The sequence below is a fragment of the Hemicordylus capensis genome, chromosome 3, assembly GCF_027244095.1.
Source record: "Hemicordylus capensis ecotype Gifberg chromosome 3, rHemCap1.1.pri, whole genome shotgun sequence".
Lineage (NCBI taxonomy): Eukaryota > Metazoa > Chordata > Lepidosauria > Squamata > Cordylidae > Hemicordylus > Hemicordylus capensis.
Window position 1 is genome coordinate 324,747,924 of NC_069659.1, and position 27,953 is coordinate 324,775,876.

The window sequence follows — 27,953 nt, forward strand, 5'->3', positions numbered from 1 at the left end:
ATGCCAGCACAGAAGCCATTGATGTGTGAGGAGTCCAGATGTTGCTGCAAAGCTTTACGACAGGCAGATGATATTTATTCCACCTGACAGCCGATGCTTCCAGGCATCGAGTAAGTCAAAGAGCTGCTGGGCTGGGACCCACTAAGCTGAAAGTCTGAGTAGTAACCCACACGTGGGCTTGGATTCAAAATGCACTCTTAATCTGCATAGCTGCAGCCGCCGCCAATACCACCTTCCATTTGTCATTTATCCCTGTGTAAAATGAGGGCTTTAGCATCCCGCAATTGCCTTGGGACAGCCCCTCTGTATTACAGAATCACTGGTATAACATGGCTGTTACACTGACCCCTCAGCAGCCCTTTCCAGTGTAAGCCCTGTATCTAAGCAGTTTATGCATCTCTTTGAATTATGCATAGCCCCACCATAGTTAAAAAAATAAGTATACATGCACTTTATTAACAAGGCACAGGAAGCATCATGGTGTAATGTCAAGTCAAAGAGCAACTCCATGGGCTAGAGGATCGTGGTGCACCCAAAAAAGTACATGAGCCAGTTGAGGAGGTCAGTACTATCTGGGGGGGATGAATATTAATTATGATTTTTGACAAGGTCTCCTTCCCTAGAGATGGAAAATAGGTGATAGCATTGGAAGAGTTTCAGCTTTCAGTGTGGGCTCATGCTTTGATTGTCCTGACCATCAGGCCTTCAGTGGCCAAATTTGGAATAGTGTTTTAAAAGCTTGTAAAAGTTTTAAGAACACAGAAACTACTGTACAATTTTAGCTATGTTGTCAGGAATGAAAAGGGGTAGCAATGTCCTCCAAAGTTTACTTCATGGAGAGAGTACAACATTGTTACTTTAAGCCTGACTCTAAACCTTTCCTCTGTGCAAAAATGACTGCAGTTTTACCTTAATTGGAGGCAGGTATTTAAAAGGGGGTGATAATAGGGGTGTGCAAAAAACCTGGTTTGGTTCGAGAAGAACTGGACTCGAACCAAACTGGGCCTAGTCTGGTTCTGTGCACACTAGAGCCGGGCCTGGTCCGGCTTGAGCCCAAACTAGTTTGGACCCACTTCGGGGGTGGGGGAGAAAATTGTTTACAAATAAAAATGGTAGACTTACCGCCATTGCAGGGCTTTGGGGAATGCTGCCGCAGCCGTGGGACAACATCTCCTGAGGATACCCCTCCCCTACCTGCCTCCCCCATCTCAAACAGCCCATTCTGGGCTGTTTACAGCCCATTCCAGGCCTCTCTGTGCTGGCACTGGCCATTTTGGAGCCTGCCATGCATGTGCACTGGACATCTGGAACTTGCACCCTGGCCCACCAACAGGCTGGGTCGTGTAAAAAAAACAACCAAACGACCAGCCCACCAGGTCCAACTTGACCTTGAGCCAAACTGAGCCTGGTCCAGCTTGAGAGCTCTCCCTCAAGCCGGGCCAGTTTGAGTGTGAGCCGGTTCGACCTCAAGCCAACTTGCACATCCCTAGGTGATAATACACAGAAAGCTGTAAGGGCAACAATGCTATCACTTACTTTCCATCCCTAGGGCCGTAGATGTTGCCAAAAATCACTACGAACATGAGCAAGACACAGCTGCATGAATAGGGTCTCGGGATTCAAACCTCTAATTCATCAGGGAATGAGATTTGCATTTCAAAAATGGCAAACAAACTGAGCAAGATACTTGGCAAAATTGTGACTACTCGTATCCCTTCTATCAACAGATGCAAGACAAGCTATACATTATTTGCTGCATGATTAGAAATAGAAATGACACTTGATTTTACAAGCCGATAAAAATGTCCTTCCATTAAAAGTCTAATGTATTATTTTTTTCAAAAAACCTTTCAAAATTACAATCCAAGAAGGAAAAGGAGGTTTACAGTGGCTGGATTTTATGGAATTATTAATGTTACAATCATCTGACTAAAGGGAAGATTAGATAACTCATGAAGAGCACTACCCAACAATGGAAGTGTAATTAAAAAAGGGGAGATAAACTGTACTTCTAAATTAAATGCCTAAAATGACTAACAAAACAAAAGCAGGAGGCACAAAATCATAAAACTCAGTAACAAAATGGCATACAATCTGCCATCAGAAAATGTAATCCAAATGGTCACTGGCAACACAGAGGGGAGATAGTGGCACTGATGCCATTACCTCCCACATGACCCCTATGTCCAAATTTCACTGGTGCAGCATGGAAGCCAACCAGCAAAGCAAGAAACATACCATCTGGTTGACATATGCCAGCATGGTGTAGTGGTAAGAGTACTGGACAGACCAAGAAGACCCAGGTTAAAATACCTGCTTGGCCATGAAGCTTATGAGGGTAGCTCTAATGGAGCAGGGTAGGGGACGTCTCTGTGCTGCCAGTGCCTGTGGGTCTTCCGGGGGCCACCCGAGACTCTCCCCACCTTAACCAGGTGCCTAATGTTGCTAAGCCATGCTGCCACCCCTTTCTGTTCCCCCTTCCCACTGCTGTCACCACCACCAAGCTGCCCCTGGAAGGCTTTGTGTGTCCTGCAGGCCATCTGCCAGCCTGCCTCTCGTAGCCAGTCACAACACAGTCCAATAACATCATGGCACCGACTTTCACCAGCACAATGACATCATTAGGCCATGATGTGGCCTGGCCCAGCAAAGGGAAGCAGGAGGGGTGGCAGCACAGAGCATGAGAGCAGCAGGTGAGCAGGCAAGTAGAGCATTAGAAGTGGGCAAGTTGCAGCGGCAGCAAAAGTGAGAGAGGCCTCCTTCATTGAATAAATAATAATAATAAATAATAATAATCTGTACTACACCTCTTTCTCACACTAACCTACATCATAGAGTTCACAACCCTGTATGCTGCCCAGTGCTTTCTGGAAGAACACTGAGGAGAAAAAAATGAATTAGGCCCACAGTTTCACTTGTAGCAATCCCACTTACTTTGCAAAAGCCAATGGAAGAGAAGCCATTCCAGTTCCTAAAACAGACACTGCTCATCTCTTCTAGCTCTTCCTCTGCCACAGCCAAGTACTGTCACAGCGGAAAGTGCTGAGCTTCAGTTTGGTAGCAGAGATCCTTGTGTGCAGCAACATTTATACTTATGTGAGGATCTCGGGATCAGGATATTTGGGGTTATAATTCTAAATTACTTGAAGACACACTTGTGCAACTTGTAACTAAATGCAGCCCACTACCTCTGTACCTCAGGGCTCCATAAACCTGTTGGTTTGCTACCTGCCTGGAAATGCAAAAACAGAGGGCTTCTGTGCGTGCCTGGTGGGCCGCATTCACCTTGACAGGTGGCTATTTGGGCAGGTCTGCTTTAAAGGCATCAACTTTATTAAGATTATCTAATGTACTCTCTTGCAGCTGTTTTCTTTCCCATGGTGAACTTTAACTTGGACACCCAGCATCTACAGTAAATGCTGCTTTCCCTTCTATGAGTGAAGTTTATCCAAATCCCAAAATGCAGCACTAATACCAAGAACAGGCCTGCTCAACTTAGCCCCACCCACCCCCCAGCTGGTTTTGGACCACAACTCCCATAATCTTCCGCTACAGTGGCCAATAGTCAGGGATCATGAGAGCTGTAGGCCAACGCGGTCGCTAAGAGTCGACACCGACTTGACAGCACTTAATCAATCAATCAATCAGGCCAACATCTGCAGGAAGGCTGAAGTTAAGAAGCCCTGATCTAGACTATAATTCCCTTTACCACTAGTATCAAGAAATTGTCGGAAGTTATTCTAACTTCTGGGCTATTTATTATATAGAAAAACATAAATGACCTGACAAATGTTCTATGATGGAAACTCACTTCTGACGGCGTATGAATGGGACACTGACTGCATGTGCAGTTCACAGAAACAGTCCTTTGTTTCCCCTATCCCTTCCTTTTCAGTTTTCCGAGATACAATATTTTACTGAGCTTTACTGAGCTTGGAGCAGGCTTAGCCAAATCTGTTTAGAAGTCTGTGAAGTCAGGTGTTTTGGTCCTGTCCGATTGTTGCACCATTTTGGCTTGAAATTCATATGGTAGTTAATATGAAATTGCAGTCATCATTAGCTGTTAAGGACATTCATGTTTTGTTGGGGTACATCCCCAGCCTATGGAATCTAGCATCATATCAAGAATTGTGGATTCTTTGTGTTTGGGGTGTTGCCAAAAAGATTATAATACAACACGGGAAGGTCAAATTCACTCCTGAACTGCAGCTTTGGATCACTGATATGTGCTCCTTGTCAGCATCTGAACTGGGTTTCTTTTTCCGTCAGCAAGGTAAGGAAGAGGAATTTTCAGCTATTTGGCCCAGTTTTAATGAATTGTTTGTGCTTTGAAACGTAAGGCATATATCCTTGAAGGTGTCCTCCCACCACCCGTTCCTCTTGCATTGGTTGTATCTTACGTTTAAGTTATGTTTAAGGAATTTTTCTTTTTAAGTTATATTCACAAGTATTATTACAATCCTTGGTCATGGTTGTGCACTGTAATCATATTGCAACAAAGAAAAAAGAAAAGTCTGTGAAGACAAGATTACGTTCATGGATTCGTATCACACAAGCCTACCCCTATAGCTATAAGCCTCAAAACAGCACTACAATGCCTTACCCTCATGCTACCAGTGCAAGCCTGAGATACTGACCTCTGTGCTCTACAGGTGCCCACCTCAGCTGGGGTACCAACCTGTCTGAGCATTCAGCTAGTGACTCCAAGAGCAATCCCTTGTCCACCAGGACCTACAGAACCCTAGATTCAGAGTTAGCTCCTACATGCAATTCATCTCTTGTGTGAATTGTGTGAATCATTGCTTGACTAAAGCCTTGAAGCCCATCCCTGATTTGGACCATGCATCTGCTTCTGGCCCAAATGAATGGATAGCTAGTTCTCCACTGGATCCTGGCCACTTGTAACCCAACCATTGCTAAAGTCTCACTGTGGCCAAAATCCTGGAGAAACTGGAGGCCAGATGAAAAGAAAGGGAGCAGGAACTCCAGATGATGTGTCTAGCCAGGAACAAGACAGGAAAAGAACTGGGGAACCTGCTCCCAGTGCCTGCTGGGAGGGAGGCTGGACTTCTTGTTATCTGATACTTCTACCTGAAGATAACCTATCTACTAGGAGCAAACAGAGGAAGATAACCCTCTGTTACCAATGACTTCCTACACTGTGTGAGACTAACACCACTTTCTCTTCTGCAGCTGCTGACTAGAATATCTTTCAGGATTTCATCACCGTTTATTGTTGCCACCCTAAAAGCTCTGTTTGTTCCAATGGAGAAACCATAAGAACATAAGAACAGTCCTGCTGGATCAGGCCCAAGGCCTATCGGTTTCACACAGTGGACCACCAGATTACTCTGCGGAGCCCACAGGCAAGAGGTAAGGGCATGCCTTCTCTCCTGCTGTTGCTCCAGACTACTAGCCATTGATAGACCTGTCTTCCATGAATTGGCCTAAGCACCTTTTAAAGTCATCCAGGCTAGTGGTCATCACCACATCCCAGGGCAAAGAATTCCACTGATTAATTATGTGCTGTGTGAAAAATTGTTGGTCCTAAATTTCACAACCTTCGTTTTCATGGGATGACCCCTGGTTCGAGGGGACCCCTGGTTCTAGATGGTCCCCCTGGACTATTTCTCCCCCTGGGAGAAATTGCTTAGGAAGGGTGTACTCTGGTGGCCACCAGTCATTTTTAGATGGATAAACCATGTTGCAACTAGATGGCCTGAAAGTCAGTATTCAGAAAGATTGAATTTCTATCACCCACCACATGCATTTCAGGTCTTCTAGCAGTACTACTGTGCTAGGCCCAAGTGAGCATTTTCAGAGACACAAGTAGATGGTAAGGGTTCATCTGGGGGTGGGGGTGGCCCTGAATGCGTAGATAGTACTTGCAGCACAGACTTGGACATGACAGCCTTTGGGTTCCTCTCATATATTTGGTTCCCAAAGATAAGCTTATTCATTTTTGCATCGTCTTTATGCAGCCAAGTACTTGAGTTAGCTTCCACATTTCTATTCAAATGTGTATCCCCATTTGTGGTCACTTCCAGAAGTAGCCCTGAGCCAAGGAGAGGTGGTTGCTTCAGGCACAGATGCAGAGAGGGGCACAGGGGGGAGGAATCACTGGGATCTTGCCACCATGAGTGCCACTGCCACCCCACCATCTACTGCCATGGCTGTTCCTCACCCTGCTGGGTCACACTGTTCATTTGTGTGAGTGGCGGGGTGGGGTGGGGTGTTCCTATTGTCTTTAGCCTCAGGGAGCAAAGTTTCTTGGTCGCCTGTGGGTGCTTCCTTTCCTTGCAATCCACTTGCTGCTTTACCTATGCTGTGATAACATGCTTTGTGACCCTGGTCAACTGCTATACAGGGGGGCTAAAGCTTTGTTCCACAGCTACAGCATTAGCTAACACCTGTCCACTTCCTTCAGCTCTAACAGAACATTAACTTGTGTGAATTCACATATGCATTTTAAGCCATGGCCAATACATTGCAGACAGAGGTGCACCTAGATAATTTTGGAGCGTGGACCTAGAGGCCTTTGGAAGCCCCCTGCAAGTTAAGCATCATACACACACACACACACACACACACACACACACACACAGACACAGTATTTTTAACTTGTGGGTTCTTGAGGGCACAAACATCAACTGAACTCACAAGCATGTAAGAATATAAAACAGGCATATGTATGCAAATATGCATTAGCAGAAACACTTCAACACACAACGTAACATACTCCCATCCCATATATTTATTTCCCTGCTCCCCCCTCTGTCTCTAAAGCACCTGGTGCAGGTCACAATCACACTCAGTCACCTGGCACGATAGAGAGCAGAGCAACATGGTGACCACACAACCCAGGTCAGACTACAGAGGATTTGCGGGGGCCCAGGGCGTGTGGAGGCACTGGACTTCGGCCCCAAAGTCCAAGGGTAAGAGCGCCTCTGATTGTGGATGATTGCCAGTCCACCATATAATAGGACTTGCATGATACATCTTCAAGCTCCAACTCCCTTTCCTTGGAAACTGTCTGATTAGATTGTTCTAATACTTCGTATTTAAATAGCACTTTTCAAATGTTCAAAGCACTTCCCATGCATTATGGAACTAATCTTTGCAACAGCCCTTTGTGAGGTATGCCAGGATTCTTCCTCCTTCCTGCAGATGGGAAGCTGAGGCTTCCTTAAGTCCACTAAGTGAGTTTGTGGCTAACATGAAATTTAAACTGCAGGAAATTCCAGTTTATATTCCTATGCCATGCAGTTCCGGTGGACTAGCAGAAACAAATTGTGTGAGCATGGTATGGCTGCAGATTAGTGCAAAACAAACCTTTTATTCAGAACTGGATAGTAGTAAGCCCTTTGATCAAGTGTGGAAGAAGACACAACCACTTAACTCGAAATTGTGGCAAACTGCCAAAAATGCTTATAATTACTCTGCTCCTTCATTACACCAAGCAGAATGTAGCTTTATTAAACAAACATGGCTAATGAGTTTACACAGCTTAATCACCACTACCACATGGGAACAGCTTTTCAATAGAGAACCTTTGTACATCTGACATTGCCAGAAAGAGAAGCAAGTACAAGAGTTAACATTTCCATCTATCTGTGGAACTAGATAGTCCAAGACAACAGCTTTCAAAACTCTACCCTGAGAGTTCTGAAATGCTCACTGGATATATTTTATCAAGTCTTGTTCTAGCTTCTGGTTCTATTTGGTGGTTATATTCAGACGCTTTACCAGCCATCTCCCTCAAAGAGGGTGGATAAATAAATAAATTACATTTTAAAAAATGAAATCTGGTGGTTGTTTCTTAATTTAAAATTGGATTTTTAAAAAAGTAAATAAAATACTAAATTTCTTATTTTAAAAATACTGTGGTTAATTTTAAATCTCATAACAAACATGCAATGCCAGACAGCCTTGATACCTCCCTCTATGACACCTTGGACCCGGGATCACTGGAATCTGGTGAGTGACCTTCGTTGTGGGGGAATGCAGGTTGAACTTGGTGCTCAGTAGTGATTTGTTTTCTTGTGCTTTTTACAGATGCTGGATAAAAACCTCATACCTACCTGAAAGAAGTATTGTAACCGGAGACATCTCTTCGCCTGCTGCTGCATCGTAAATTACAGATGGCTCATCAAGTGTGGCGGGTTTACGACACTCTATTCTGGAGGAGGCATTTTAGCTAGCTTGCCCCTCCTCCTGGGTAGGTCCATTGGGAGGGAGGCTGTGAACAACCAGGCAAGCACTCTGCCCTGGTGTGGCAGTGTCTCCACTCCTGGAGGTCAAGGGGTGATGCAAGGGGCAAAAGTCCTGATAGGGGCACAGGATCTTCAGTGCTCCAGAGTTCTTCTGAGGTGGAAAACTGGCTCTGGATGTTCCAAGCCTGGAAGGATCTGGGGGATGATAATCAAGCTCTGGGATCCAAGCTGGGATAGACTGCTCTTACTCCGATAAAGTCTCCTCCGGGTCAGCATCCGGGAGAACCCTGACAGCAACAAAGATGCTATCTTTGTCGGGACTTAGAAACCAAGTCCTATATGGAATATGGTTGAAGCTAATGGGTATGTGTACCTTGGTGAAGAGAAGAATAAGGGTAGATATAATAGCCTTCTTCAAATATCAGAAGGGCTGTCAAATAAAAGGAGCAGCAGACTTGTTGCTCCCAAGTGCAGGACTAGAACCAATGTGTTGAAATTAGAAGGAAGCAGATTTAACTTTGCTATTTGGAGGAAATTTCTTATTGTAAGAATGTTCAGCAGTAGAACAGCCTGCCTCAGGCACTGGTGAGCTTTGCTGGAGGTTCTCAAACAGAGGCTGGGTGGCTGTCTGTCAGGATGCTAGAGCAGATTGCTGCACAAAGCAAGGGGTAACCCCTAAGCAAGGGATTCTAAGACCATGGCTCGATCCAGCCAGCCACTTCTTATATTCCTCAACAAGAACCTGGATATGACGAATATTTATATACCGCTTTTCAACAAAAGTTCCCAAAGTGGTTTACATAGCTATGAATAAAATACAATGGCTCCCTGTCCTCAAAGGGCTCACAGTCTAAAAAAGAAACATGTTAGACCCCAGCAACAGCCACTGGAGGGATACAAGGGGTGTTCAAAAAGTTTGTATTCTGACATATATGAACAACTCCAATCTATGTGTTTTTGTTTTTCTTGTGTTTTGATTTTCTTATTTTTCTCCTGGACTCACTTTTTCTCACTTGTTCCACCTGTGTTCCAGTGCTGGTCGTCCAGCCACCCATCAACAGTAGTCATGACCTCAGAATCACATGAAAATTTCATCCCAGGTGCTCCTTAATTTGGGGAAACAAATAAAAGTCAATAGGGGCAAGATCTGGGGAATAGGGAGGGTGTTCAAGTAGTTTGAATCCTGCATTACGAATGGCAGCCATTGCAACATGGGAGTGCGTCATCTTGAAGGAAGAGCATGCCTCATCACAACTTCCCATGCCTCTTCTACTTGATTACTGCATAAAGTTGACTGATTAGGTTGGCATAGTAATTGCCAGTAATTGTGGTGCTATGGTCCAGATAGTCAACCAGAAGGACACCCTCAGTATCTCAAAAAGTGGAAGCCATCACTTTGCCTGCTGATGCCACAGCACGAAACTTCTTAGGTGGCAGTAACGAGGTATGCTTCCACACCATGCTTTGCTTCTTGGTCTCAGGATCAAAGTGATGGACCCATGTTTCATCCATCATCACGATCCAGGCCCAAAGGTTTATTGGATCTTGATGCAACATGTCCAAATTGGCTGATGACATTTGTAAGTGATATTCCTTTTGTTCTTCTATCAACATTCGTGACACCCATCTGGCACTCACCTTCTTCATCTTCAAATTGTCTGTCAAGATGGAATGGACGCTACCATTTGAGATTCCTACAGAGTCAGCAATTGTCCTTACTGTCATTCTCCTGTCCTGCATCACAACATCAGGCACACTGTTGATGTCTTCCTGCACAATAGATGTTGAGGGCTGTCCTATGCATTCTTCATCTTCACATTATTCTCTGCCACATCTGAATCCTCTCTGCCACTTCACAACAGTCGAATAGGCTGCTGCCTTCTCCCCCAATGTTTGGTGCATATCAGCATGAGCCTCCTTTGGGGCATGCCCTTCAAAGACAGGAACTTCATCACTGCCCAGAGTACATATTTTTTCATTTTTCACAAATTCACCAATTTGCCTCAGAAGACCATCTTCAGCAAAAAAAACCAAAACCCACCCCATTATGCGCTTGTGGTTGGTTTTGTGTGTGTGAGAGACCAGCTACTTGCCCTTGAAAGGTTGAGATACACTAGGGAATGACTCCCTAGGGTACTCTGCAGTACAATGCCAAGCTCACCTCCTGATGCAAAACCTTTAAGAATTATTTCAGAATCAGCTCAAACTTTAAGGCCTAGTCATACGAACAGGCAACAACAAAGGTGACAAAGTCAGCAGCTAAGACTAGTACAAATCAGTTTCTGAGTTCTAGCAACAGATCCATGAATTTAGCAGGCCCAGATATAGGTTGTCAACCTGTTTCCTGGCTCCTGCTCAGGGAGCATGAAAAGAGTTTGTTAGATCATGGGCTGGGCAGTCAAGCTACTATGCTTCACACTTCTGACCTGGCTGTCGCCCCCACCCCATGAAATGAGAGCACAGCACATAATCTCCCACAGTATTGCAAGCCATTTGCATGCTCTCACTTTGCATAGGGCCAAAGCCTGGCCAGACTGTAAACAGAGCAGGCAACTCCTGGTTCAACTGGGACCTATGCAGGATGAAAACATAAGCCAAAGTAACCTGACTTTCTGATCCTTCGGCCTGTAGTTCTCCCTCAAGAGAAGGATTGATGTAAAGGGAAAGTCTGCAGTTCTGATATTGAGAATGAAGAGAGGACTTCCCTGCTTTCAGATCGATGAGTTCTTATTAGACTTTGAATTTCTCAAGACTTACTGGCATCATCATGATATGACCCTGGATCCAGGACTTCCCCCTTAACTGAGAAATGAGGCATGGTGGGAAGAACCGATGATCCAGACCCGAGGCGACCCTGTTCCATTGGGACACCACCAGTGTTCCCTCTAAGGCGTGTGCGCACGCTCACAACTTTTTTGATGTCAGCTCAGTTAATTTTAGATCCCTCTCAGGCTGAATGAGGAAGACCCCATTCTGAATGCATGTGTGCACACACTGCCTTGATACTGCCGCTCAGAACAAAACTCATTCCACACACAGATGAAAAAAATTAGAGAGAACATTGGACCCCACACACCCCACATGTACACACATACACACATATACATGGAACCAGAATCTGTATCTATACCACAACCCAAGGACACAGTCCTTTGAGGACCTACCAGTCTTAGCAGAGGCTCCTCGCTCAGAGCTTAAGATCTGACTTGGACCATAAGGTCTTCTTCAGAGGCCCTTCTCCGAGTACCCCTGCCAAAATGAGGTGAAGTGGGTGACTAAGAGTGAGAGGACCTTTTCGGTGGTTTCACCCTGTTTGAGAAATAGCCCCGCCAATGAGGGTCGCCTCACGTAGTCACCTTTTAGATGCCAGGTGAAGACCTTTCTGTTCACTCAGGCTTTTTAAATTTGATTTATTTATTTATTTTTAATGTAGTGTTTTGTACTGTATTTTGTATTTTATATTGTAATTTGTTTTGTGTTGTGTGTTTAATTGGATGTTTTTATTGTGTTGTTGTGAGCTGTGACAACACAAAAGAACAATTTGTTATGGAGCAGCTAACAAAGTTTATTTATTATTATCTATCTATCTATATACTTGGTATACGGAATACAGTATACAGTCCCTTGGAATACAGAAGAACTACGGCGGCTGAAGCGGTGAGGTAGACAACTGGAGCACAAGTGGAGGAAGACTTGACTTGAATCCGACAGATTACAACATAGAGCACATTTTTGAAGATCTATGCTCTAGCAATACGGGCAGCAAAGAAGCGATTCTTTTCTTCTGTATTGTGTCCACAAGTTCACATTCAGTGAAGTTCAGGGTTGCGAAGGGGCTAGTTAGTGTCCCTCCTCCCTCGAATCAGAATTTGGAACCATCTATTACCCGCTGTGACGTATTTAATGATTTTTGTGTGGATAAAATCTCTCATATTCAGACTGACTTGGATTTAGATCCCACAATTACTGTAGTGTCTGAATCAGAGGTATCCAGCAATTCCTCTTATGCGGTCAGGCTGGATTAGTTTAGGTTTGTGATTCGTGAGGATGTAGACAAGCTGCTTTGCCTACCACCTGTTCTCTTGATCCTTGACCAACATGGCTAATACTATCTGGCAGGGAAGTTGCTGTAGAAGGCCTAGTAGAGATCATAAAGATCATAAATGTTTCTCTGAGGGAAGGCAGGATGCCTCCTTGCCTTAAGGAGGCAATTATTAGACCACTTCTGAAGAAGCCTGTCTTGGATTCCTCTGAGTTGACCAACTATAGGCCTGTCTCTAACCTTCTGTAGTTGGGCAAGGTAATTGAGAGGGTGGTGGCCTCCCAGCTCCAGGCAGTCTTGGATGAAACTGATTATCTAGACCCGTTTCAAACCGGCTTTCGAGTGGGCTATGTGGTGGAGACTGCCTTGGTTGGCCTGATGGATGATCTCCAATTGGGAATTGACAGAGGAAGTGTGACTCTGTTGGTCCTTTTGGACCTCTTGGCAGCTTTTGATACTATAAACCATAGTATCCTTTTGGAGAGTCTGTGGGGTTGGGGGTGGGAGGCACTGCTTTGCAGTGGTTTCGCTCCTATCTCATGGGCAGATTCCAGATGGTGTTTCTTAGAGACTGTTGTTCAAAATCTGAACTTTCGTATGGTGTCCCTCAGGGCTCCATATTGTCTCCGATGTTGTTTAACATCGACATGAAACTGCTAGGAGAGATCATCAGGAGATTTGGTGCAGGGTGTTATCAGTATGCTGATAACAACCAGATCTTTTTCTCCAGGTCAACATCATCAGGAGAAGGCATAACCTCCCTAAATGCCTGCCTGGAGGCAATGATGGGTTGGATGAGAGGTAACAAGCTGAGGCTGGACCCAGATAAGACAGAGGTACTTATTATGTAGGGTCAGAACTCAGGAGATGATTTTGATCTGCCTGTTCTGGATGGGGTCACACTTCCCCAGAAGGAACAGGTACACAGTCTGAGGGTGCTTCTGGACACAAAACCCTCCCTGGTGCCCCAGGCTGAAGCAGTGGCCAGAGATGCCTTTTATCAGTTTCAGCTGATATGTCAGCTGCATCCATTTCTTGAGTTAAATGACCTCAGAACAGTAGTACATCTGCTGGTCACCTCCAGACTTGATTATGCTCTGTGTGGGGCTGCCTTGATTACGCTGTGTGGGGCTGCCTTTGTACATTGTCCGGAGACTGCAGTTGATCCAGAATGCGGCAGCCAGGTTGGTCTCTGGGTCATCTCGGAGAGACCATATCACTCCTATCTTAAAAGATCTACACTGGTTGCCTATAGGTTTCTGGGCAAAATACAAGGTTTTGGTTATAATCTATGAAGCCCTAAAAAGCTTGGGCCCTGGGTATTTAATGAATGGCTTCTTTGCTATGAACCACACCGCCCATTGAGATCATCTGGAGAGATTTGTCTGCAGTTACCACCAGCTCGTCTGAGTATGGGAGTTGGTAGTTCCCCAGGAGAGGGAACTGGCTGAATACATTAAGCCGGGGGAGGAGGACTCAGGTGACAAATGAACCTCCTCCTCCCCTGGCTGTTCCTGAGGCTGACCTTTTCAGCGCCTACCCAGTCATTCTGGAGTGCAAGAAGGGCAAGGAGCCCACCTCACCCACTGGGAGTTTGACAAGTATAAAGGCTTTCTGTTGGGAATGCCGCTCCCCGTGCCTGCGCAATGAGGCAGAGGCCGGGGTTATGCCTCTGAGGCAGGCACGGTGGCTGCCATCTTGGGCCTCCACCACATGGCCAGGGCTGGTCAATCGGGAGAGAGGGCAACAAGAGACTTGCTGGTGACTACTCAGGGATGGGCCTTCTCCATTGCTGCCCTGAGGATTTGGAACACACTTCCTGATGAAATAAGAGCCTCCCCATCTCTTACAACTTTTAAAAAGACACATTTGTTCACCCAGGCTTTTAATTACATATTGTTTCAATTGTGTTTTTAATAGTTTTAACATTTTGAATTTTAATTGCTGTAATGTTTTAATCTTTTTATATGTTGTTTTTATTGTTTTGTTGTGGACCGCCCAGAGACTTGAATTTGAGGCAGTATACAAATGTGCTAAATTATTTATTATTATTATTATTATTATTATTATTATTATTATTATTTATTACATTTATAAACCACCCCATCCAGAGGCTCTGGGTGGTGTACAACAGCTTTTAAAAGACATAAAAACACACAATTCAAAACATTGCTAAAAACAATACTAAAACCATTTAAAACCAATTAAAATACTTATTTAAAAATCAACACTTTAGAAGACTTAGAAGGCCAAGCCAAACAAATAAGTTTTTAGGGCTCTCTTAAATGCGAAGAGCGAGCCTAAACTGCGGATATCTGCCGGGACTGCATTCCATAGACCATAGACCACGTACGTACGACACTAAGGTCGTACCAATCGGAGGTAACAGAACAGAAGCACCGTGGTGATTGGGCAGTGGGGATTCCATATGCAGATAGGGAAGAGGAGCAGGTAGGGAGTGAATGGGTGTGCGAGCAGCAGGGAGGGCACGAGTGAGTGAGCAAGTGGTGGGGAGGGGGCTAGTGAGAGTGGGTGGCTGACACTGCGCAATAAAGCAGGGGCTGTGGCAGGGGGCAAGGTAAGCAACAAAGTCCTAGTGCACAGATGTTTTGTGCGGGTTCAGCTACTAGGTATTTTTTTTAGGGAAGGGAAGGAGCCAATTCACTCTGCCTGGGCAGTAGCTATAAAAACCAGCGGTCTGCTGCAAGAAGCTGCTGGAGCAACATCCCTTCTGTGTTGTAGTGCCAGCTCTCATTTCCTTGCCCAGTTGAGGTCCTGACTCCTGCCTTCAGAGCTGTCCAAAGTCTTGGCTCAGCCTGGAACAGGATAAGTCAACAGAAACCTGGAAAAGTATTAGGTATATTAACTATAACATTAGATAAATTAGCTATACTAGTGGGCCCGGGCACAGAGCATCTGTGCCTCTAGTGCGGCCGGGCCCACCGCCGCCTGCGCTGCGGCCGGGCCTGCCGCCTTACCTCCGCGGCCGGGCCCGAGAGTGCCGCCGCCGCCGCCGCCGGGCCCGAGAGTGCCGCCGCCGCCGCCGGGCCCGAGAGTGCCGCCGCCGCCGCCGGGCCTGAGAGTGCTGCTGCAGCCGGGCCCGCCGCCGCGGCCGGGCCCGCAGCCGGGCCTGCCACCTCGCCTCCGCGGTCGGGCCCGCCTGGCTCCCCAGCCATGGCCGCCGCCGTTCTCCTGGGTGCGCCAGGACCAATCAGGCGCCCCTGCAGCCCAGCCAATCAGCTGGGCTGCCGGGACGCATTTCTCCTGGGCACACCCAGGAGAAATATATATATAGATGTGTAACAGTTTATCACAGAACTCAGGAAGGAAATGCTCTTTCTCCCTCCAGTCCTACACCTGGCAATTGCACCTTGTGGAATTCTTTCTCTCTCTCTCTTTTGCAAAGAGAAAAGAGAGGCAGGGTGTGGTTGGCAAGGTCATTCCAGGGTCAGCCACAACAGACGTGGGACTTATGATCTAGATATGCTGGCATGCAAGGAGGAAAAGGATAAATAGCAGGCAAGCCATTGGTGATCCCCTGAACTAGAGCAAACCCAAAAATAGACACCAAGCTTATCCTAAAAATACTGTCTTTACTACAGAACATGATGGATTTTAAAACCGGCACGCTTCATTCAAGGTTGCTGCCCAGCCAGAATTCAACCAGTCTATTGGATAAAATAATGTTATCCTTTTGGCCACGCGCCAGAGTGAGAACTTGCAAATGGAATCTCCCCCAGCCCAAATTCCAGCCAATCCATTCTTGCTGTACGTGTGCTGCTCTACATGCCTGTGGTGGGGACATTTGTAGCATGGTGAGCATGAGTGTTTAGGAACGCTGTGTTGTGAATGCAACAGCATAAACACTGTGCTGCCACAAAGAGTGTGGCCCCTTCATAAGAGGATTATGGGGGTAAGTTGGAGCCATTTGCAGAGTGCATTAGGTGTAGGGTTGCCAAGTGACCAGAAATAAAACAGCCTGGCCCTGTATATTTAATAGCAGACTCAACGGCAGAAATCAGCAGGCAAAACTGTTCCACAGCATGGAGATTAATATCCTGCTAGTGTCTGCAAATCAAACTGCTGTTCCAGGCAGAAGTGCGGGGATCAATAAGGCAGCTAGCAACCCTTATCAGGCAAAACTGGACACTTGTTTGACTCACCTGCACAACAGCAGAGGACTTCTAGCCCCAAACACAACCTAAGTGCCCCACTCTGTGCTCAGTTTGCCATCTCACCCTAGGCTACCCCTCAGGCCACTCAGCAAGCGTGAAACCACTACTACCCTAGACAGGAAGCCTAAGGCTGAGAGACGCAGGACACCAGATGCCATAGCACACCAGGGCAGGCAAGGAAGCATTCCCTTCACAATGAAAATTCTGTCCCGGCTCAGAGGTGCTCAGCCCTAATCGCCACGTAGCAGGCAAATCTGTCTACTCTCACACATGGCTTGGTAACATTTTAGTTGGACTACTGCCATGCGTTCTTTGTAGGGCTGCTCTTGAAAAGCAGAGACTGGGCCAGTTCAGATGAACACCAGCCAGCACAAGTGACGAGGATGGGGATGTGTTGAAAGCATATCCATTCCGACATCACTTAAGATGTCCCAACATGCTGCTGGGGCAACCTTTAATTGTGTAAGAGGGGCATTCACCAAATTTCCCCTCCACCTGCACTTCAAAGCCCTGTTTAGACTGCAGTGATGTCCACGCAGGTTCGCTCTCGGCATGTTCCCATACTGCTCACATGTTGCCGCCAGTGCTCATGTGAACCAGCCCTTTGAGACAGAAGACTGGAATGTTATAAAACCACTCTCTTTAGGCTGTCAGAGAAATCCATCTTCTGCTTTAGAGACGATATTAATAGCAAAATCTTTGAACTGCAAAGAACAAAAGGCCGACAAGCCTAATGCCCAGCTGAAAGGCAAGAGTATCCACAAAGCAGCTCTCCCAAGATAAATCACTCAGTGCAGGTTACAGTGTGCCATAATCAGAGAGTATGCACCAGAGGAAGCTGTTTGCAGGGCCAACAATTCAGATGACTCCAGAAATTAGCACATCATAAATCTGAGGGCTTACCTTTAATCATGTGAAGATATCGCTAGTCTAGAGGATTGTTATTCCAAAGCACAGAACTTCCCTCCAAGATTCTGGCCAATTAGAACCAAACAAGAGCTCTTCTTCTTCATCAGCCAATTACCCATCAGTCATCACGGCTTCCCCTCATTGACTAGACAGAACACTGGAAGGCAGGAGCAGACTTGCTTCTTACTGAGTCACTGGGAAGGATCCTGCTATGCAATTTCCTTAATATTTCCAGAATTATAATAACTAGAGACTTAGCTTTAAAAAAGCAAAAAGCTGAGAAGCCAAGCCAGTGAATGTTTTAGAACAAGCACTAGGTGTTATACCTAAAATCCAGACAAAACCCAGCTCTCCAGATGTAATGGCAACTCTTGTAAGAGATGCCCAGTAATCTTCGCTTTCACTCCATTTAACAGGACCAAGTCACACAATAATAAATACAGAAAAAGAGTGCCTGCTAGCTCACTGGAGCTGGTAGTTCCATAGTCAGGGGGACAATGCAGTTGTTTCAAGCCAAGAACAACAAGCAACTGCTTACCAAATTGTGCTTTATTGTGCCACGTACGCTGGTTGTCTGGCCTTCTTCACATGCACTAGCAGCAATGTGGGAGCACGAGGGAATGTGCATCAATGACCTCCCCTGGAGGATGGGGCAAATCCCCACCCCATGCAATTAGGCCTGTCCATGTGGTTCAACCCACAGCCACAGCCATGCCGGATTACACTACAGAGAAGCAGCTTTTTGTGCTGCTCTGGGCAACATGCAAAAGGGTGCTCATGGATTATGCTGCCAAGTGAGGAATGTGTGGTAAAATGATTGTCTATATCAGTGTTATTCATTGCAAGGTCTGAGAGCCAGTGCTCCCACTGACCTTTAAGGGAAACAGCGCCCTCTCAAGTCTCAGCACCATCTTGCATAGTGAGCATGGAGATGTGTAGTCCTTCCCAGTTCTTTCCCTGTAGAGCTTTATGGAGAAAGACCGTGGGAAGGACTACACTTCCCAGCAGTCCATGCAGACCTAAAATGGCACTGGGGCTTGTCTGTTTCTCTTAATGTCCCCTCTCCCAGTGCTGAGAAACGTGCAGCACTGAAGGGAATGTCAGTGCCATGGAAACTGGCTCTCACAGCAAACAATGTTGCCAAAGTGGCCCCCGCTTGAAAAAATAATGCCGATCACTGACCACAACCCCGCAGGAGTCGCAAAAAGCAAAATAATATTTTAAAACAATCCATATAGAAAGTCAAAGATCCTCTCCCAAATCTTGCCAGATTAAAGTCAAAACCAATCATTGGGTGCCTTTACAGAACAATGGCCAACACCCAGACCAACACCATAATGGTACAGCACTGTTTTCTGTCACTACAGATGGAGAGGGGGAAATCCCTCCTCCCCCCTGCAGCCACCTGTGCCTTCCAAAAATATGAAACCAAGGGTCCTCCAGTGCTCAGAGACATATTTTCAGGAGGCACAGAGGACTGCAGAGGGGAGAGGGAGTAGCTGAAAATCTCTCTCTCTCTCTCTCTCTCTCACTCACACACACACACACCTACCTCTTGCAACAAAAATGCCTTTGCACAGGCACTGCATTAATCTGGATGTCAGCCAATGCTTCTACAAGGCCTCCAGGCAGGTGACTTCTCAAAAAAATGATAATTTATAAAATGATTATCTAAGCCACCAGCACCGCTAAAAAGCATCTTGCATTCTCTCATCTGACCACACAAATTCCACATGATGACAAAATCCAAAACGTAGAGTAGGAACTGATTTTCCATCTCTCCCACAATGACTTAAATCCCGTAGCAAGACAACCCTGGATTTCCCTGCATCAGATCATGCATCTTTATCATTCACACGGCCTTTTGAACTACCAAGGCAATTCTCAGTTTGTCAAGCACGGATTCCACATGCTGCAGCAACTTTAAAGGGCAAATATAAAGGAAAAAAATATCTACTTGCCTAATTAAGAAGTTCAGTGGTAGAAACTAAATCAGGAGCTATGGTCTCTGTACGGGTTCAATTCACATAGGATCTGTTCTACTTCCAGCTTATGCAGGCTCTGAGAGTACCTCTGTGTAAGCAGGAAATCCAGCCAGAGTGAGGCAAGTTATTGGGAAGAACTGCAGCTTTTTGCATATATTATGCTTCACACTCTCCTTGGCTGATGGAAAAGCAGAGATCAAGGCACGAAAGCACCACCACACCTTTCAGGAATTTAAACTCATCGATGAGTGTTCAGAAAGGATAAGTGTTCAGACTCATCATTTCTTAGTAAATTGCTTATTTGTTTATTATTTCAGTACACTAATGAAGCATGTACAGCACACAAATCATGCATCTTTTTTTTTCCTTTTCTTTTAAATTTCTATTATGATAAACCAGCACCTAAAACAATTTGTGGACAAAACACATATCCCAAGAGAAGCATGGGCAGATACTTCTTTCCTGTGGTCCAGTTCATATGTAACATGAAACAATGGTTTAATGTTATGTGGCTGAACCAAGATGAGCCTCAGGCTCACACATTTCCCCTTTCCTACTCCTGGGGGGGGGGGGGAGTTTCAAGGTCCCATTTGCAGGTTGGAACAGGTCACAGTTTCCCACTTCATCTGAATATGGGAAACTGATATTTGTTCAGAGCAGCGCAAATTAGACCAGGATTATCAACCCATAATTTAATCCTGGTTTGTCAATTTACTGTAGTTTGAATGAATTACAGTTTTCTCTATTCAGATGAACTAGGAAACTATGATTTGTTCAAAGGTACAAAATGGATACTTTAAATCGCCTTCCCTTGCAGGTGAAGGTCAGAGAAAAGGGCAGAGAGAGTACACAGCTCATGCACATAATACTAAACAATGGCTTCATATTATCTATATAAATCATTCACTTGGCCATTCATGTGTGGCAAGGCTTTTGCGGCGGAACTCTCGCGACACGCTGTGAGAGCTCCCGGCATTGGGTGGGAGGTCGTTGGAGGATGACAGCCGGACCCGGCCGCGGTGGGGAGGTGGCATTAATGGAGGGAGCGGCAGCGGCAATGGAGGTGGCCTACCCATCCGGCCACAGTGGGGAGGCGGTGGTGGCGGCGGGCCCGGCCACAGTAATGGAGGCGGCAGTGGTGGGGGACCAGCCCGGCCCGGCCACAATGAGGAGGCGGCAGCGGGCCCAGCCGCGGTGAGGAGGAGGCGGCAGCCCCACCGCCAGGAAGGACCACCAGGAAGAGGGCAGCCGAGAAGGTGCAGGGGAAGGGGGAACCGTCGGCTCCAAAGAGTGCACAGATGCTCTGTGCGAGGTCGGCTAGTTTTATTTATTTATTTAGTACATTTTTGTAATAAATTATGTCTTAACTGGACCTGTGACTTGATTCTATACTTCTTATGAGCTTTCCATATACTGTCTTTGACCACTGGTCCATCTAAGTGAACACTGTCTACACTGGGGAGCAGTGGTTCTCCGGAGTTTAGGCAGGGGTCTTTCTCAGCCCTACCTGGAGACTGAAGCTGAGATCTTCTGCATGCTAAGCATGCACTCCATTACTGAGCCCCTCCCACTAATTATGAAGTTGAGGGAAGGATCCATGTATGATGAAACAGAGTTACATGGGGAAACACCACCACTGTCGTCCCCTTGATCCAGCCTCTTGATACTTCCATGGGTCTTCCCAGTGTTCCTCCTCTCCCATATGGCTTCTCCACTTCCATAGCGTGGGAAGTAGTCATGGAAAAGAGGCTTCCATGTAACTCTCGGATGCCATCAAGCAATTTGAAATTATTTGGAGACAGAACTAAAACAGCAACTTGAACTGTTTTTATCAGCTGAGTGAAGGAAGATTTAACTCATCTGTTTGTTCACTTGCAACACATTATTTCCACTGAGCAATTAGACACTAGAATGAGATTTAGTATTCAAGTTCAGTTCCACATTGAATGTATGAGAATATAAAGCAGCCTTGCACCAAGTCCAATTGCTCTGTTTAGCAACAATTCTCCCGGGTCTCGGAGGTCTTCCACAGCCTATTACCCAGGATTTGCTTTTTAATATATCCTGCCTTTCTGTTCTATCACTGCAATGCCCAAAGCAGCTAAAGCAAAAAAAAAAGTAATAAGAGCAAATAAACAGATAGTACACTTTACAGCTGATCCGTGTGGTGCAGCAGCTACATTGATGGCCTGGGACTGGGGGAGATCCAGTTCAAATTCCCACTTGGCCCCAAAGCTCACTAGGTTATCTTGGTCTAGTCACTCTCATCCCTAACCCACTTCACAAGTTGGATGCGAGGATAAACTTAGGAGTGGAGAGACAATGCACTCTGCCCCAAATACCTTGGAGGAAGGCTGGGATTATAATAACCACACATTTTGCCTCTTGGCTGGCAAGTGATTGTGGATGGGTTGGGGTCCTGCTGAATTTCTGCCTGGATATTTACTCTAGTAGGTGGCATTTTGGGTGAAGAACAGTGCATTGTAGAAATGCATCTGGCAGAAATTCACCAGGGCACCTCCAGCAAGTGACAGAGAAACAGCACCTGTTGAGTTCTACCTCGAAGTCTCTCTCCCCAGCCCAAAGTCGAGCTGAAAGACCTAGCTTAAGTGTGAGTACATAGAGACTAATTTGTAAAGCCAACCTAATATAAAGAGACTGTACAGTCTTTACTGCTTATGAGGCAGGAAAATAAAGGTGACCCCCACGACGTGCAATCTACAAGTTCTTTAGAGCACAAGTGAAAATTGTAAGCACTTTCACTCTCAGCTTCATCCAAGTTTTTTTAAATGTCTGAAGTGTAGACAGGGGTGGTTCTATCATGAGGCCATGCGAAGTGACTGACTCGGGTGGCGAGTGTGGGCACACTGTCCCCCACTGCAGACATCACCCCGACCGGCTTGATGCTGCCACCTCCACCTCAACGGCACTGCTGCTGAAGCCTCTCTCTCAGCTTCTTCTCTCAGTCTCGCACCTCACTGACCCAGACTTCTCACCCTTTACGCTTGCCACCAGCCTCAGCTTCTGGGCTGTGCCGTTGCCACTTGCCATTGGTATGCTGTTTCAAGACAGCATGGAGCTTGCCTCTGGCTGGACTCCCCACTGCTAAGCCAGCATCAGCTTGCTCGCTCTCGCTCTCTCCCCGCCACTCTCTCCCCTGCTAGAAGGGAGAGCGAGAGCGTCAGAACACCCAAATCCTAAGCCCTGCATGGCTTCAAAAATAAAACAATGTAACACGAAGGGTTCACTGCTACTTAAGGATAATAATAATTTTACATCATAATTTTAAATTATTTTAATAATTTAATAATTTAAATAATTTTTAAATAATAATTTTAAATTATGACCATACATTTATGCCTTACCAATGCCGTTATTTTATTTTTACGTGTAATTATTATTAATCAAAAGCTGCTAGCCATTTATGTGTAACTGACTTTCTATTAATATTTTTCTTTTTAATTATGTAAAGATTTTTATTTCTTTTTTGGTCAAAGACCGTAAATAAAGTATGATGATGATGATGATGACATTTTCCCTCAGGCAATATGAAATGATTATTTATGTAGACACTTTCTTTCAAACAACATTATGGAAACAACTGTAAATTAGGGAGCAATCACAAACACAAGTGGGTTCCCCTTGAACATTTAGGAGGTTGAAGTTGCCACTGTTTATTTCCATGGCCTGGTGAAAATCTCTTAAACCATGGCTATACCCATGCAAGCCATGGCTGGCGAGTAAGCCAGGGTTTGAAAACAGGGTTTGAAGTGGGTTTGCCAGCACAGTTTTGAAGGAAGCTGGCTTACATTGACCATCTTTGCATTGGTGCACCATGAATAAGAGACGGGCAGTGTGCCTTCCACAAAGGTCCCATTTGCAAATCCTCTTCAGGAAACCAGGAAACGAAGTTTGCAAGCGTGCAGTTGTTGCCAAAAAGGTGTTCATTCTGAGAGTGGCAAACATTCAGCTTCCACAGTATGCAGGAGTATAATTCCTGGCACAGGATACAAAGGATGAAGTCTCTCTCGTTGATTCCAATGAAACAGTTCAGCTGACTGCTCAGTCAGGCAATTAATGCACTCTTTGAAGCAGTGCCCTTTGCTTTGTTTATATCCTGAAACTGAAAACCAACTAGAATATGGTCGTCTGGAAAGATATTTTGTTGCATAGCAGCCAGCACTCTGGTGAATCCTTGCTGTAAGAGCCCTATGCCGATGTTCTTCTCTATGTGGTAGGGGGAGGCGACAGAAATAATGGTGATGGTGATCCCTCCATATGCCTGATCTCCATGTACAGGCCGAAACATACCCATAGTAGCATATGTACATAAGGAGAGCAGATTCCCAGATGCTGTTGACTACAACTCCCATAATCCCCAGCCAGAGGCCACTGTAGCTGGGGATGCTGGGAGTTGTAGTCAACAACATCTGGAAATCCCTGCTAGAAGGAACAGTGAAGGAGAGTATTGAGTACACCTGGGGCTTTTTAGTTTAGAAAAAAGATGACTGAGGGGAGACATGATAGAGGTCTATAAAATCATGTATGGTGTGGAGAAAGTGGACAGAGAGAAATCTTTTCCCTCTCTCATAACACTAGAACCAGGAAACTGATTGCCAATAAATTTTGGACCGACAAAAGTAAGTACTTTTTCACATGAAGCATAGTCAACCTGTGGAATTCCCTGCCACGAGGAAATTGTTGGTGATAGCCAACAGCCAGGATGACTTTAAGAGGGGTTTAGATAAATTCATGGAGGACAGGTCCATCAATGGCTACTAGTCTGAGGGCTATAGGCCACCTCCAGCCTCAGAGGCAAGATGCCTCGCAATACCAGCTGCGGGGAAGTAACAGCAGGAGAGAGGACATGCCCTCAGCTCTTGCCTGTGGGCTTCCCAGAGGCATCTGGTGGGCCACTTTGTGAAACAGGATGATGGAGTAGATAGGCCTTGGGCCTGATCCAGCTGGGCAGTTCTTATGTGGAACCACATAATTGGTACATCCCATTTTTCTACTGTGCCACTCATGAAATTCTCATCTGTCCACATAGTCTTCACATTCACATTCTGATGAACTGGTGGAGGTCATGGACATAGACAGGACTGGGCCAACTATTTATTTATTGGTCGCATTTATATACCATCCTATAGAAAATCTCAGGACAGTTTACAATCCAATCAAACAAACACCAAAACCTAAAAATCATATAAGCAGATTAAAATCACCATAGATAAAACTTTAAAACATCATAAACAAAAAGCCGGATAAAACAGGTGTATGTTCAAATGCCATTTAGAAACAACCATGGGGAGATTCCAATTTCATTTGGAAGTGTGTTCCAGAGCCTTGGGGCAACCCTAGAGAAGGCCCAGTTTTGGGTCTCCATGAAGCGAGCGGGTGACAACCGCACCAGACCTCCCCCAATGATCGTAATAGGAAGCGCAATTCATGAATAAGAAGGTGCTCTCTTATATTCCATAATCTTGACTACCATGATCGTTCTCCACTCCTCTAGGTGCACAAAAGTCTTCAGCATCAGGCTATTCTCAACAAGCAATGGACCCTAAAAAGGGAGAAATGGCACTGGGGGGAAATGACTGGCAACATGCAAGTAGAATGAAAGTGGCAAGAGAACAGAAACCTATTTTATTTAAATATTTAAATCCCACCTTTTCAACAAGCCCAAGGCAGCTTCTAACATTCCATTTTAAAAGAAAGCATGAAATACAATAGCTAAAAGATGGTACAAGGATTTTCAAAGCAGACATTCTCAAAAACTAAAATTGCATATAAAAGAGAGATTCAAAGCAACTTTGAATAGATAGACAGTTAAATAGCTTCCTTAAGGAGATTTCGATCAGTCATACTGGTTTGTAGTATGTGGGATGCGCAACCACAGCGGCTGCCAAGCAGTAAGGGTGGGGGGCAGGGCGCTGTACCACACCACTACCACCAAAGAAAGGGCAGAAAGGGAAAAGCAAACACTCTGTGGGCAGTTATAAAAAACAGCTGATGGTGCTCAACCCGCCAAGGGAGAAAAGAGGCTGCTGGGAGGCAGGGAACACATGTATACTTGTCTCTTCTGCCCTTTGGTGTCTAATCTGGGGAGAGGTGGCTACAACAGCTGGGGCTTTTTAGTTTAGAAAAAAGACGACTGCGGGGAGACATGACAGAGGTCTAGGAAATCATGCATGGTGTGGAGAAAGTGGAGAGAGAGAAATTCTTCTCCCTCTCCCATAACACTAGAACCAGGAGTCAAACGATGAGCTTACCCATGTGTAACATTCACTGCATGGTTTTTGCAACTAGCATCCTTGTTCCCCACCCCCACCCCAGTCGGCAGCCACCGCCACTGCCAACAAGTACTGGCTTAGATTTATAACCCTCCCTTATCATAAAGGTATAAGGCAGATAAAAGCAAAACAGAACAGACACAGCAGAATATGATTAACCTATCACTGAGGGATAGTAGGATGCCTCCTTGTTTGAAGGAGGCAGTGCTTAGACTACTTCTTAAGAAGCCTTCCCTAGACCCATCAGTGATAGATAGTTATAGGCTTGCTCCAATCTCCCATGGTTGGGCAAGGTGATTGAGAGAGTGGTGGCTAACCAGCTACAGGCAGTTTGGGAGGAAACCTGTTCTCTAGACCCATTTCAAACTGGCTTTAGAGCAGGCTATGGGGTTGAGATGACCGTGGTCGGTCTGATGGATGACCTTTACCAGAGAATTGACAGAGGGAGTGTGACTCTGTTCTTTATGATCTCTCAGCAGAATTCAGTACCATCAATCATGGTATCCTTCTGGTCGCTTGGGGGAGTAGGGGATAGGAGGCACTGCTTTGCAGTGGTTCTATCTCTCAGGAAGATTCCAGATGGTGGAACTTGGTGATGGTTGCTCTTTGAAACAGGAGCTATTATATAGAGTCCCTCAGGGCTCCATTCTGTCATCAGTGCTTTTTAACATCTACATGAAACCACTGGGTGAGGTCATCAGGAGATCTGGTGCTGGGTGTTATCAGTATGCTGATGACACCCAAATCTTTGTTGTCATTATCATCAGGAAATGGCACTCATTCCCTAAACGCCTGCCTACAGGCAGTAATGGGCTGGATGAAGGACAACAAATTGAAGCTGAATCCAAGCAAGATGGAGGTGCTCATTGTAGCGGATCAGAATTTGAGGGCTGAGTTAGAGCTTCCTGTGCTGGATGGGGTTATACTCCCCCAGAAGGAACAGGTACACAGCTTGAGAGTGCTCTTGGATCCAGGCCTCACCCTGGTATCTCAGGTGGTGGCTATGGCTGGAAGTGTTTTCCATCAATTTTGGCTGATTGGACAGCTGCGTCCATTCCTTGAAGATTACGATCGCAAAACAGTGGTGCATCTGCTGGTAATCTCCAAGCTCAGTCCAAACTTCAGTTAGTTCAAAAGGAGGCAGCCAAACTAGTCTCTGGGATTATCTGGAGAGACCATATTATGCCTGTTTCAAAACAGTTGCACGGGCTGCCGATATGTTTCTGGGCAAAATACAAAGTGCTGGTTATCATCTTTAAAGCCCTGAAAGGTTAGGTCTGGGTTACTTTAGAGAGCATCTTCTTCTGTATGATCCTCACCACACATTAAGGTCATCTGAAAAGGTCTGTCTCTGGTTACCGCTGGTATGTGTGCCGGTGATTCGGAACCACACCTTCTCTGAAGCTGCTCCCGGGCTGTGGAATGCACTCCTGGCAGAAATTCATAGTTCGGGCTAATTGCTGGCCTTCAAGAGAGCCCTGAAAACTTATTTGTTTGGCCTGGCCTTCCAAGGTTTTTAAATCATTCTTAAATGTTTTTAACTGGTTTTTAAACTGTTTTTAAATTTGTTTTTATATAGTTTTGAGCTGATTGTTTTAAATGGTTGTTTGTTTTTGATAGTTATGCACCTCCCAGAGCCTTTGGATGGATAGGGAGGTATAGAAATGTAATAAATAAATAAGATCATCCTGAGGTTAGTGTTGGATCAGAACTGGGGAAACCTGGGTTTGAACCTCCACCAAGCCATGAAGTTCATTGAGTGACCAAGTTGGGCTAGTCTCACAATCTTTCAGTTTAAGCTACCTCACCGTGTAGTGGCAAAGACAGGGAGAGGAGTAGAACCATGTACACAGTCCTGATTTCCTGGAGGAAGGACAGGATAAAATAAAGAAATTCACCGGCTGACATCCTGACTAACAAAGCACCAGTGCATGGAAAGAAGCATTGGTGAAATACTAGTGCTTCTGAAGAGTTCCAGGCTAATGCTGAACCAGTGCTATTGAGAGGAGGGGGGTGTTAACAACCTCCTTTTCCCCAGGAAGCCCCCTGTGTCACCCAAAAAATATATCCCTGCACAATCCTCAGGAAAAGATTCTCAGGTGGCACAGAGTGCTTCCAGGGGATGGAGAGATCATTGAAATTTGCCCCCACTGCTGAACCGGCAGTAGAATTGAGTTAGTTTAACTTTTCAGAAGCACCAGTGCGTCATTAATCAGGATATCAGCCAATAAAAATTTTCCCACCGTTTTCAGGATCTGACCAGCTACAACCACTTCTGCAAGATGTTCAAGTGGGAGTGGGAGTTCCAGAGTCAATGGAAAATGTTCAAATGTCCC

The 27,953-nt window shown here is 45.6% G+C and overlaps 1 protein-coding gene across 6 annotated transcripts in view; it reads right to left on the minus strand.

Moving 5' to 3' along the window:
- LOC128349399 (1-phosphatidylinositol 4,5-bisphosphate phosphodiesterase eta-1-like) overlaps positions 1-27,953 on the minus strand; it is a 204,512-nt gene that overhangs the window by 95,852 nt on the left and 80,707 nt on the right. The window contains exon 1 of one of the 6 annotated variants that reach the window (XM_053305608.1): positions 17,878-17,987. The exons of the other annotated variants lie outside the window; for them this stretch is intronic. The gene's annotated coding sequence lies outside the window, so the exon portion shown is untranslated. Of the gene's footprint in view, positions 1-17,877; positions 17,988-27,953 lie in introns of those variants that run through there. 6 annotated transcript variants of the gene reach the window in all.